This window comes from Thunnus thynnus, chromosome 3, assembly GCF_963924715.1.
Source record: "Thunnus thynnus chromosome 3, fThuThy2.1, whole genome shotgun sequence".
Taxonomy (NCBI): Eukaryota; Metazoa; Chordata; class Actinopteri; order Scombriformes; family Scombridae; genus Thunnus; species Thunnus thynnus.
In genome coordinates this window covers 18,049,397-18,061,310 of record NC_089519.1, presented here as the reverse complement: position 1 = coordinate 18,061,310, position 11,914 = coordinate 18,049,397, and positions in this window count along the sequence as shown.

The following is an 11,914-nucleotide window of genomic DNA, read 5'->3' as shown; positions in this document are numbered from 1 at the left end:
TTATTGGTTAGTTAGTGTTCCTAGTTACTTGACCAAAGCAACAATTTTTCATTATGGCTTAGAAGAACAAATATTTGATGTCCATTACAATGGACACTGAGTCTGAAGGGTTTTTTTTTAGAATTATTGTATGTTATTTACCAGAACAATACCGTTTGTTCTTGTTAGTTAAGGTTTTAAAGAAACCACAAATCCTGTTAGCCTTTAAGATGACAATGTTATTTGTTAGGTGAGGGAATCCTGAGTAACATCAGACAGCTCCATGATTCCTGACTGCTCCAGGATCAGCATCTTGGACGGCAGTTGTGTCTCTTTGCGGCAGAATCAACCTGAGCTGTACAGGAGAGCAGAAGGAGAGAGACTGGAGACTCTTATACTGACTGTCAGAAACATTTATCACACATCACACATTATTTTACACTAATGAAGATGTTCACTGAAGAAGTTCATTGCTGCTTTTGTTGGGCCTCATACGGCCCCTGTACAAGACAAAGGCAGGCCTGCACGCCGTCATAAAGCCTGCAGGGGCCTTTATAGCTGGATAACAAAGAAATGGCACCAAGTCGAACAAAAGGAGTCCAAAACAGACTTCAGCTCCCACCATGCTTTGCTCAACTCACACCCAGGTGCAAAATCTGGCAGATTCAAACTCATGGCTCCCATTGGACAGGACCCGCCGGAACTCATGAGAGGTCCCACTCCTCAACCGTCACGTCACCGAGGGTTTACACCTCAGATGCTCTCAAACCATGCTTCCAGTCGTGGATACTGCTACCATAGGAAGTACCCCAGTACGTATGTTAACTTTAACTAGGTGATGCAATGTTACCCATTGGTTTGTGGACTCATTTTTTTGAAGCCTTGAGTTTGGCATTTTTACCGCTGCCATCTTGGATTATTGGAGTCAGAAGTGATGAGAACTGACCATATTTAGACGAGAGGGTGGAGCTGACCCTAAAACTAGGTGCTAGCTTGGTTAGCACAGTGCATTTACTATGGTTAACTGTGATAATGTTAATGTCAATGCTAATTTTTGCTAGCAAAAAACTTAACTTAAGACTTAAAACCATTAAAACAAAATGTACTTACTGGAAAAACTGAACATCTGACTCGTTAGAGGGTCTTTTACTACAACCAAATGCCAAATAAAACATTTTAGGCTAACTAAATGTTATAATTAACTTTCATGAACTGAAAACACACTGAAATTGCTATGGCTACGCCTATACTCTGTGAATCTGGGGTTACACCATGGTTACATTACCTAACCAATATTATCGCCATGGTAGCAACTTGTCAATCACAACGTAGCCACGCCCTAAAGCATACCCTACTTTATCATCAAATTTAAATTAATTGGGACCATAATTTACAAAATGAACATATCAACCTAGATATCAACATTACAGGACGAACAGTGAAGGTTTGAACATGCACTGACCCCATCACCAAGCTGTTATCACAGTATATATACACACAATCACAGGAAACTTCTCTTGAAATGCACAACAGAGTTTATTAACATTAGAAGCGTCAATTATAAATCAATCATACTTCAATTAACAAACAACTGTCATACATACTACAACTATCAAATACAAACAGTAACAAACAACAGCGGTTATAAACAGCAAACAACATACAGCACTAACAGAGATGTGTGTGTTTGTGTGTGTGCTGGGGGGAGGAGGGGAGCGGGGGGATGGGAACAACATGGAATTACATCATGCGAGAGTTCCGGTCAAGATGGCGGAAGTGACCGAGGCTGTGGTTAAATTGCTATCTCCAGTCAACACATGCTTCTGGTCACTACAGTGGCGTCAGACAAAGCTAAGCGTCTCTGTTGCTTAGTAACATGTGTCTGACTACAGAGTAGCATGTGTGAGCGTCAAAACACACATGTGTGTGGAGGACAGGATCTTGATCCCTTTTTCCCCTTCTGTCCAGTCCAGTAGCTCCTCAGGCTGCCCTCACATATGTGCCCAGTCACAGACATTATCTCTCTACCCTCAAGACCAGCATGAGAGAGGAGTTGGACAGCTCCTCAAGCTGTGATTGGTGTACCTTCTTGAAAGCCCAGCTCAGATCCTGACTGATCCGATCTATCTATTGTTACCCTGGTATAGTTCCTGTGCTTGCATAATTTTATAGAATGACCATTCTATCCTCTTGGCTTTTATTTTGATATATTTACCTCTACTTCTGTGTCGCCCATCTGTCTTTCTTCACTCTTCCATTCAAGTAGGAAAGATGAAAAACAGAATTTGCCAAAAACAAAATTGGACCGTTATTTGAATTTGGTCTTCTTGTTTTTTGTTTGTTGATTCTGACAACAAAAATGGAAAAACGGCTGCCCATGGTCTATTCCTTTTTTGTATCCAAACGAAAAAGAAAACCAAATTCAAGAAGGTGCAATTTTGGTTTTTGCAAATTCTGTTTTTCATCTTTCCTTCTTTTTTTCATTTCTTATTCGGGACAGACAGTAGCGCGGTGCACAGACAGGAAGTGGCAGTGAAGTGTAAAAACATCAAAATAAAAGCCAAGAGGATAGAATGGCCACTCTATAAAAATGTAACACCCAACATTATGCAAGCGCAGATCTAAATAAATAAATAGGCCTACATATGCTACATAAATAAATTATTTTGTTCTTTTCATTTAGACATGAAACATCTTTTATCCAAAAACTTTGTGATATAATATTTAGTTTGTAGCGTTGATTAATAGCCTAATTAATTACGTATGTGGAAATAGCCTATGTTGTCCTTCCCAAACAGTGTTATCTGAAGTGACAAGCAGAGGTCCCCATGTGTTACCAAATTGTTGTTAACCATACAGATGTCACTCATTTCAATATTGGCAGCAGTGGAGGGGAGTAGCTACAGTGCACACCAACAACCGCCAGGTGGTACACGTGAGCAGTCCAGATGCAGTGTCTGTCTGTCTCTCTGTAGGATAGTCAATACAAAACATCCATGATACAATCTGGCGACCATGCTGGGCAAGCATCTGTGTTTCTCTGTTCCCCCGTTGCGTCTGCTTGCTGAGCATGGTTGTCAGTCGCCACTTCCGCAGTAGCAGCCTAGAAGGAAGGAAACCACTGAAAGTGTACAGAAAGACTGAAAAGCCTGTGCTGAACAAGTAGCAGAGGTATTCAAATTCACTACAACAGGCTAATGTCCCCACCTGTCTTAAATCCACCACCATCATCCCTGTACCCAAGAAGTCAGCAGTGTAATGCCTGAATGATGATCTCCCAGTTTCCATAACCCCTGTCATCATGAAGTGCTTTGAGAGGCTTGTACTACCTCACATCAAGAGTGGTAAATTGATAGTTAGTTATTTTACTATTTGTTAATGATTATTAACGTGGTCATAAATAATCTATAAACATTATTTTGATGGCTATTATAAAGTTGCAACTAATTATTATATAATTATAATACCTTGTTAAATGGCTAATAAACACTTTGTAAAGCATCTATAAACATTATTTAGATCGACAATTAATACTTTGTCAGTGGTTAATAATTGGTTTGTAAACCATCTATAAACATTATTTGGATTCTGAACACAGGTGGAGACATCATTGTGGACTACAAGAGATCAGTGAAGACCATCAACTCCCCTTGTGTTTTTTAACTCTCAATATTAATATCAGTATTGGCCTAAAAAATTGGTATTGTATTGGTTGTGCTATAGCCAGCTCTTCATGCTGTTCTCCTGATTGGCTGTTGTGGTTTTCCTGCCCATTGTTATAGCTGATCTAGTAATGGGCAGTTCCCTGTAATGGGCACTTTGAACTGCCTATTGTGTTTTAAAGATGCTAAAATTATTAACTTGACTTGTTTTGTGAAAGTTTTATTTTGATTAATTATGCATAAACATAATGAGACATGGGAAGCTGAAATAGATTCATTATTAAAGGTTCTGTATGTAGAAATCAGAAATTTATTTTCATTAGTGACATCTGTGGCCGATAAATCAGGTGCAGACAACACGGCGTGAGACTATTGCAGGTGATGTCTTTCCGTGCTTACACTTCTCATAATTACATAAAAGATCTCTAACATTGTGTTTTGCACTGTGTTTCAGCAAAGCATCTCTCACTCCCAGTCAGTCAACCCCCTCTGCTGTATGAACATGTGCTCGCTCGGTCACACACACACACACACACACACACACACACACACACACACACACAGAGGCTCTTGAGGCTTGTACTACTAAGCAGGATTTAAGGTTAAGGTAACTTCAGGTTCCACTATGGTTTTAAAACAGAGCTTCTAACAAACGGAGAGATCGCTTATGACACTAAACACATAATGAGAATTTTAGCTGCATTTTAATTGTTTAAGTTGATTTTCTACCTGGAATGGTAGCTGACAGTGTGGATGATTTTACACTCTGATTCCATCACTGCAGCTCAGAATAACATGAGACAACTGTGTAATGACAACTGGAAATAAAAATGAAAGATTGTCTTTTATTAGAAAAATAATCCACACACTGTTAATTGGCTCCCATGATTATAAATGCAACCTTTGGGTCAGATAGACCTCATCAGTCATTAACTACTTTTCCACTCTTTGCTCCGGTAGCAGAAACAGTCTGGCATTACTTTTAAGTTTTTTTAATGTGATATATAATGGTTTCTTCATCATCCAACTAAATAGCAAAAAATATCTATACTTACATCATATATAATAATTCCTACATGTATTTTAAGCCGTAGCCTACTTTTAATATGTTGAAATTATTGCTAGTGTTTCTACATCTTCTTAGTCTGTTGTATGATTACAGGCTGTCGTTTACATTTCACTTCATTGAATATAACTTTTTGCTGTTCCTAAAAACAGTTTTCCGCAGGTACTTGGTATCACAGTTTCATCTCATATACTTCATGGTTCTTTCATGCCTCTTTTACATGATCGTCATATCATGCCTGGATAGGAAAACCCAGGGCTGACTGAGCTAGTTGATAACCAGCTTCCTAGTACTGGTTTTTTGGACAGCCAATGTTAGGTTCAGTGAAGCCAGGTAACAAAATGATATCCCAGGTATGTTGAACTTGCTTTGTAGTACAGGCCTCTGCTGCACTGTGGCTGCTGACTGGTGAGAACCAGTCCGCACTGCCCAACTTGCACAAATAATGTGTTAATCAACCACCCAAACCTGACCCGACCCGCAAACTATCAACTTTTTTTTTTTTTTTTTTTTACCAATCGTGTTTACTAAACACTGGTAGGCTCAGGGAACTGTGGCTGGGGAGCAACAAGCTATTGTCGGGGAGCAACAAGCTATTGTCAGGGAGCAACGCGCTGCAGCCGGGGCACAACCGGCTGTGTCCTGGCAGCAATGAGCTGGGGAGCAACAGGCTGTGGCTGGGGAGCAACGCGTTGCGGTTTTGTTGTGAAATGTGTGCTTATTACAAACTCACAACACACATGCACACTCACACAATTAAAACAGCCCAGCTAAAAGAGGACTAATCACAGTACTGTTGGCCCACAACGCAGTATGACCTGACCAAACAATTCGAGACAAAGACAATGATCATTAACACCAGCTACAGGCAAAGCAGCAGTGTTCTTGCAGCGTGGACTAGAATTGCTGCAGCAGCTCCCGAGTGAAGCTGCTAAACGCTGACCCAGGCCTACAGTCCTGTGATACATAATGAAATATTAACTTAAAACAAGAATGACAACTGCCAAAACAAATAAACCTGGCGTCATAGTAGGCTACATACCAATCAGGCAGCATCTGTAGGTTCAGGGGAGGAAAGAGTCTATGATGCCTATGCTGTTACTACACACGGTTACCTATCTCTGTAGTCATGTCTCCCCTAAAATATTTTGTTACAGAGGTGACTTGGTCTGGGGGTGCATTTTCAGCGACACAGATGCTACTGAATGATCATAGAAAGGATCAATGAGCCAGGCAGACTTCACTAACATGTTCAACTAAACAAATCCTCTGCCCCTGCACGCTCTGCTACTAGGGGATGGAGAGGGGGGATGGCAGGTTAACAAGGGGGATGCATTTTGGTCATTTTGCTAACAAAGGGGATAGCATCCCCCCTCATCTCCCTTCAAAGGCATAGCCTACTGGATGTACCTGTAACTAAAAAATAAAGAAAACATAAGAAGATGGATCAGTGAGTGCCAGTGTTTTGTTTTGTTTGTTTCATCTTTACCACAATCGAGCACCCTATACTCTCTTAAGATTTGGAGTTGTGCACACCGCTGCTTTGTACCTGTCGCTGTAACTGCCCAATGATATAGCAGTGATAGTTGTACTTGTGAGCTACTGTCAATGTCAGTCTGGTGTTCATTAAATCTGGCCAATACCATATAATGGATTAAACTAATATTGAACTAACCTAAGTGCAAATCATAAAACATTGAACTATTCAGAATTTCGTTCAGCTTAACAGGAGTTTCTGAAGGCTAGTGTAACATGTTTATCTCTCCACGGAGGAAATATATTCATGACGAGTAAAAATGAGTCCAAAGCATCTTCTGACGTCTCTGCTGCAGAAATGAAATATGTCAAGCTACCAAATACCACTGTCAGAGATGATAAGGAGCTCAAAAAGACAAACAGGCAGTCTTATAGATGCTAACTGGCAAAGAATATAATTTTTGACCGCTTCCAAGAGCCTTTTAGGAGAATGTATGAATATGTAACTATACTATGATGTAAGTTCTATTCAAAAAATATTTTTCCAAAAACAGGTGTTGGAAAAGGGGGGGTTGTCTTATAATCAGGGTCGCCTTATATTTTGGCCAACAATTTTGGCCAGTAATCAAGACCAAATCTTTTTCACCATCTCTTTCTCACTAAATGGGTTTGCTGTTGCAAATTGATAGCATATAAATGTAAATAATAATTAAAGCTGCAAGCAGCGTTGGTCGGGACCTCGCACTCTGGTCCGTCAGGATAAGATCATTTTGCTTTTTAAAAATGAGGGATATTTCTTACAAGTGTGGTGCGCTTTTATTTTGAAAGTTTGATTGACAGGGTGAGAATTTTCTGCAAGGTGAGACATGTCTGTCCTGCTCACACCTGTGTCATCAAAATGATGCAAGTTTTGGGCCCATTCACTTGAATTTCAATTAGTAAATTGAAAACTCTTGATGAGTTTGTGTGTAAAACAAATTATTTTCCTAATTTTCATTGAGTCTATTTTTAGAAAGGGAAAGACTTTTAACTCACATGACCTGGTCAAAGTTTGATTGACATGTGTACTGTCAGGTGTGTACAGACAATAAGTAACTGCAGCTGGACACAGAAAAATACTCATATATTTGAATGGAGAGTGTGAGCAAACCCACACCTTTTTGAACATTTACTGCTTCCACATAGTTTTAGATACAAACTTCATTTGAACTTGAAATGAGTCACGAGACTTTGACCTACAAATCTTGAATTTACATGTTTTTTCTATCTTTTATTGTTTTTGAGATATTAGAGTGTGAGTTTTAAAGTCTTTTCTTGCTCCTCTTGTGATTTTATAATGAGTGTGTATTGCGGAATGTTTCACAGCACTGAGGGAGTGACATCACCAGGAGCAGTTGGAGAGGAGGATTTTAGAGTAAACTTTTTGTGAAATCTCCTCATAAACCCCATTACTTTGGTCAAAGCTTACATTAAAAATCATATTTTTTGGTAGGAAATTCCGTTGCAAATCCATTGATACAGGTTTGAAAGTGGTCCGACTTATAGTTTAGACGTCAGAAGCCTCTGTTTGACACAAAGTTCATGCCTATAGATTGCCTCCCCATTGGTTTACATTGTAAGGTGTGATGTGGCACTGCAACTTTCAGGGCTTATTAAATCCAAACCGTTTGAGTTATTACAAAGTTTTTCACAAATTTTTTTCGGCATAGTGTCATAAGTCACCTATTAAAGTTTGAAGCCAATACCATTAACACCCTTGGAGGAGATAGCGTTTGTTAGGGGGCCAAAATTGGGGCACAGTCTTATTTTGAAAGGCTAATTGCGGACTTCCTGTTGGATTTAGGTCAGGGGTGTCAGCATATGATTTATAGGTCTTGATGAGACGAATACTTGAGTTTTGGTTTAATCTCTCTACGACATTCCTACGGGCCCTAGCGGCCATTGTAGATACGTAGGTGGCGCTCTCGAGCACATTTTGGCACTTTGGGGGTTAATTTTTACATTTTATCAAAGTTTTCACCAGACCTGATGTGCGTGCCAAATTTGGTGAGTTTTTGAGCATGTTTAGGGGGTCAAATTTAGGGTTGAAGTGGCGTATTAATAAAGAATTAAAGCTGCAAGCAGCGTTGAACGGGCCTTCACGCCCTTGCGCACATCGGCCGCGGCGCAGTCACCTAAGCTTCTGGGAACCAAGAAAACGTTTGGAGATGATCAGTGTGAGAGTCTTTTGACACACAATACTAACCAGTGTCTCTCTGTGAGCCCACCCCTCTGTTCACAGACAATTATGAATTATGAAATCAAAATATTGTTAACCTTAATCAATAATTCAGGTACCAACTGTAGGATCTGCGAGGAACACAGTTGATTATTTGCTATAATTATCAATTATCAATAATAATTAATTATAACAATTAACAGAATTATTAATATGAACTAACAGATACGAAGCACCACCCGGAAACCGGGACCAATAACCGAACAAGGTAGTCTCATAAATGGGAGTTCACCTAGAATGTTAATATCTGAGAGATAAAGATTCAAGGGTGAACAAATAAGGGTTGAATTCGAGGTCTGACTCCTTCAATCAGCCACTTTTCATAATATGTTACACAATAATGACAAAAGAACTTCTCTTTAAAGATATAACAGTGTTTATTCAACTTAGCAAAATTAATAAAGTTAACAAATGCTTCATTCAATAAATTATTCAATCTAATTCTACCAAACAAAACACAAACAGCTATATACAGGGTTGGACGTGTGTGTGTGTGTGTGTGTGCGTGAGCGCGCGTGCGTGCGTGACGCGAGACCCGAATGGCAGAAGTACGTCGGTGTCTTGGCTAGACGAAAACAAGGTGACTGGTGGTCGGCGTCTTGCTCTCACCCAATTCGTGAAAAACACACGTGTCTGATGACGGATAAGGAAAGACAACGCAAAGCTTTGTCCGATGTTATCTGACCATCAGATGTGTAAAAAGATGTCGGTGCGTGTGTCTGTGCGCGCGTGTGAGTGTGTGTGTTAGTCGCAAGAGAGGGAGGAGGGAAAGCGATCGTGAGAGGGAGAGAAGCTTTTGTCCACAGAGAGCGCACGTACGGACGGCAGTCTGTAACGTACGTTGTCTGGTTTCTGATCGACAAATCAATTTACTTTCTCACTCACAGTGGCACAAAAGTAGCAGTGGTCCCGACCGGGAAAAACACAAAATAGTCTAGCGTGGTGAACACAACTAACAGGCAGCAAACTTAAAATACTCCTCACAGTAAAGCAGAGAAAAATGGACTCAGCGGTCCGTCAACTCACACAACAAGAACAATAGCAATACAGCTTAAAAGCTAAATGCTAAACAACAGCAACTGATGCTGAAAAGAACACACAACTAACACTGCCTATGCCCAGACTTATGCCTCTTACTTGGTCGCTTCAGAAAGCGAGCAGGGTGTGTGTGTGTGTGTAGTCCGTCTTTATGTCCAACTTTGTTCTTGGCTCAGAGGCAGACGGTGCCGTTCTCGCACGGTCGGCGAAAATTACGGCAGCTGGATCTGAGTGGAGTGGCGGAGAGAACAGCAGAGTCGACTCGGCGAAAACGAGCAGGGCAGAGCCGGTCCACGTTATCCCGAAGTAACTTTATTTCTTCTTTCTCGGGGAAATTTGAGGACGCTGGTTGCAGCAGCGGTCTCTCTCGGATCCAGGAATGTGTTCGGGTGAACACGGGCAAAGTCTCGTCTCGTCCGACGAGGGGAGTCTTCGATGAGGGGAAAACATGTTCGTGGGGTAGTCAAGCTAACTCACAGGGGAACAGGAGTTACCCCTAGCTCAGTGACATGGGAAAGACGTGTATTTTGGGCGTGCTTGCTTATAAAGGGATGGTGATATCATGGCTGCGTCATCAGGACCCTCCGCTGTGCAGGAGCGTCTCCGCCAATGAGGGACCGATGTGGACTGCTTCCCTGCTGAGGTGTGAAAATCGCAAAGCATCCTTGGAAATGGAGTTTGCTCCACCCTCATGGCAGGTCCATTACAGTTTTAATGCGGAGCTGCGGAACTCCAGCCTTCCTGAGTTTTTCCCTCATATAGGCTATAGTTTTTCTTGATCATTACTACAATATATGATTACATGTGTAATAGTCTCCTCAGCCAAGTTAGAAAAAATATGTGCATGTATGAACAACAGCAATTGGAAAAGATGACAGTCAAAAAGTAATCATGTTAAATAATCATGATCTCAATATTGAACAAAAATGATCGTGATTATAATTTTTGCCATAATCAAGCACCCCTAAAAACAGCAAATTGTGATTTACATACACACACACACACAGAGTTTAAATATGTATGTGATCAATTGTAAATATGTTTTAATGAATTGTTTTCTTTAAGAAACTCTTACTTGAACATTTTTCAGTGTGCTCCTAAAGTTATATGTATGCTCCTAATTTCTTTCATTTAGGAGCACATGTACTCCTTGAAAAGAAGTAAGGATTGAACACTGCTGTCAGATGTGTAGAAGCACTAAGTAAGTGGAGTGTGACCAGTCCAGTGGCTTCTGTCACAGGCAGTAGATGTTTACTTTACCCATCCCCCCCCTCCCATTCTCTCTCTCCCTCTCAGTTGGAAGGAAAGATTTCAAAGTGATCTTTCTTGTGAAATGTCCTCATAAATCCCATAACTTTGGCCAAATCCTACATAAAAATCACATTTTTTTGTAGGAATTTTCATCGCGAATCCATTGATACAGGTTTGAAAGTGGTCGGACTTATAGTTTAGACGCCAGATGCCCCAGTTTGGCACAAAGTCCATGCCCAGAGATTGCCCCCCCATTGGTTTACATTGTAAGGTGTAATGTCACACTCCAACTTTCAGGGCTTACTAAATCTAAACCGTTCGAGTTATTACAAAGTTTTTAATAACTTTTGCTCAACACAGTGTGGTAAGTCATGTATCAAAGTTTGAAGCCGATACCATTAACGCCCTAGGAGGAGATAGCGTTTATTCAAGGTCCAAAATTGGCAAAAATTCGTATTTTGAAATTGACATTGCGGACTTCCTGTTGGATTTAGGTCAGGGGTGTCAGTGTATGATTTGTAGGTCTTGATGAGACGAATAATTGAGTTTTGGTTCGATCTCTCTACGACATTCCTACGAGCCGTGGCAGCCGTTTTAGATACATAGGTGGCGCTCTCGAGCACATTTTGGCACTTCGGGGGTGAATTTTTACATTTTATCAAATTTTTTACCAGACCTGATGTGCGTGCCAAATTTGGTGAGTTTTTGAGCATGTTTAGGGGGTCAAATTTAGAGTTAAAGTTTGCGTATTAATAAAGAAAAACAATAGGGTCTTCGCCCTTTGGGCTCAGGCCCTAATTAAAGCTGCAAGCAGCGTTGAACGGGCCTTCGCACCCTTGCGCACAGCAGGCCGCGGCGCAGTCAGCTAAGCTTCTGGGAACCAAGAAAACGTTTGGAGATGATCAGTGTGAGAGTCTTTAGACACACAATACTAACCAGTGTCTCTCTGTGAGCCCACCCCTCTGTTCACAGACAATTATGGGTAATTATAGATTATGAAATCAAAATATTGTTCACCTTAATCAATAATTCAGGCACCAACTGTAGGATCTGCAAGGAACACAGTTGCTATAATTATCAATTATCAATAATAAATAATTATAACAATTAACAGAATTATTAATATGAACTAACAAATACGGAGCACCACCCGGAAACCGGGAC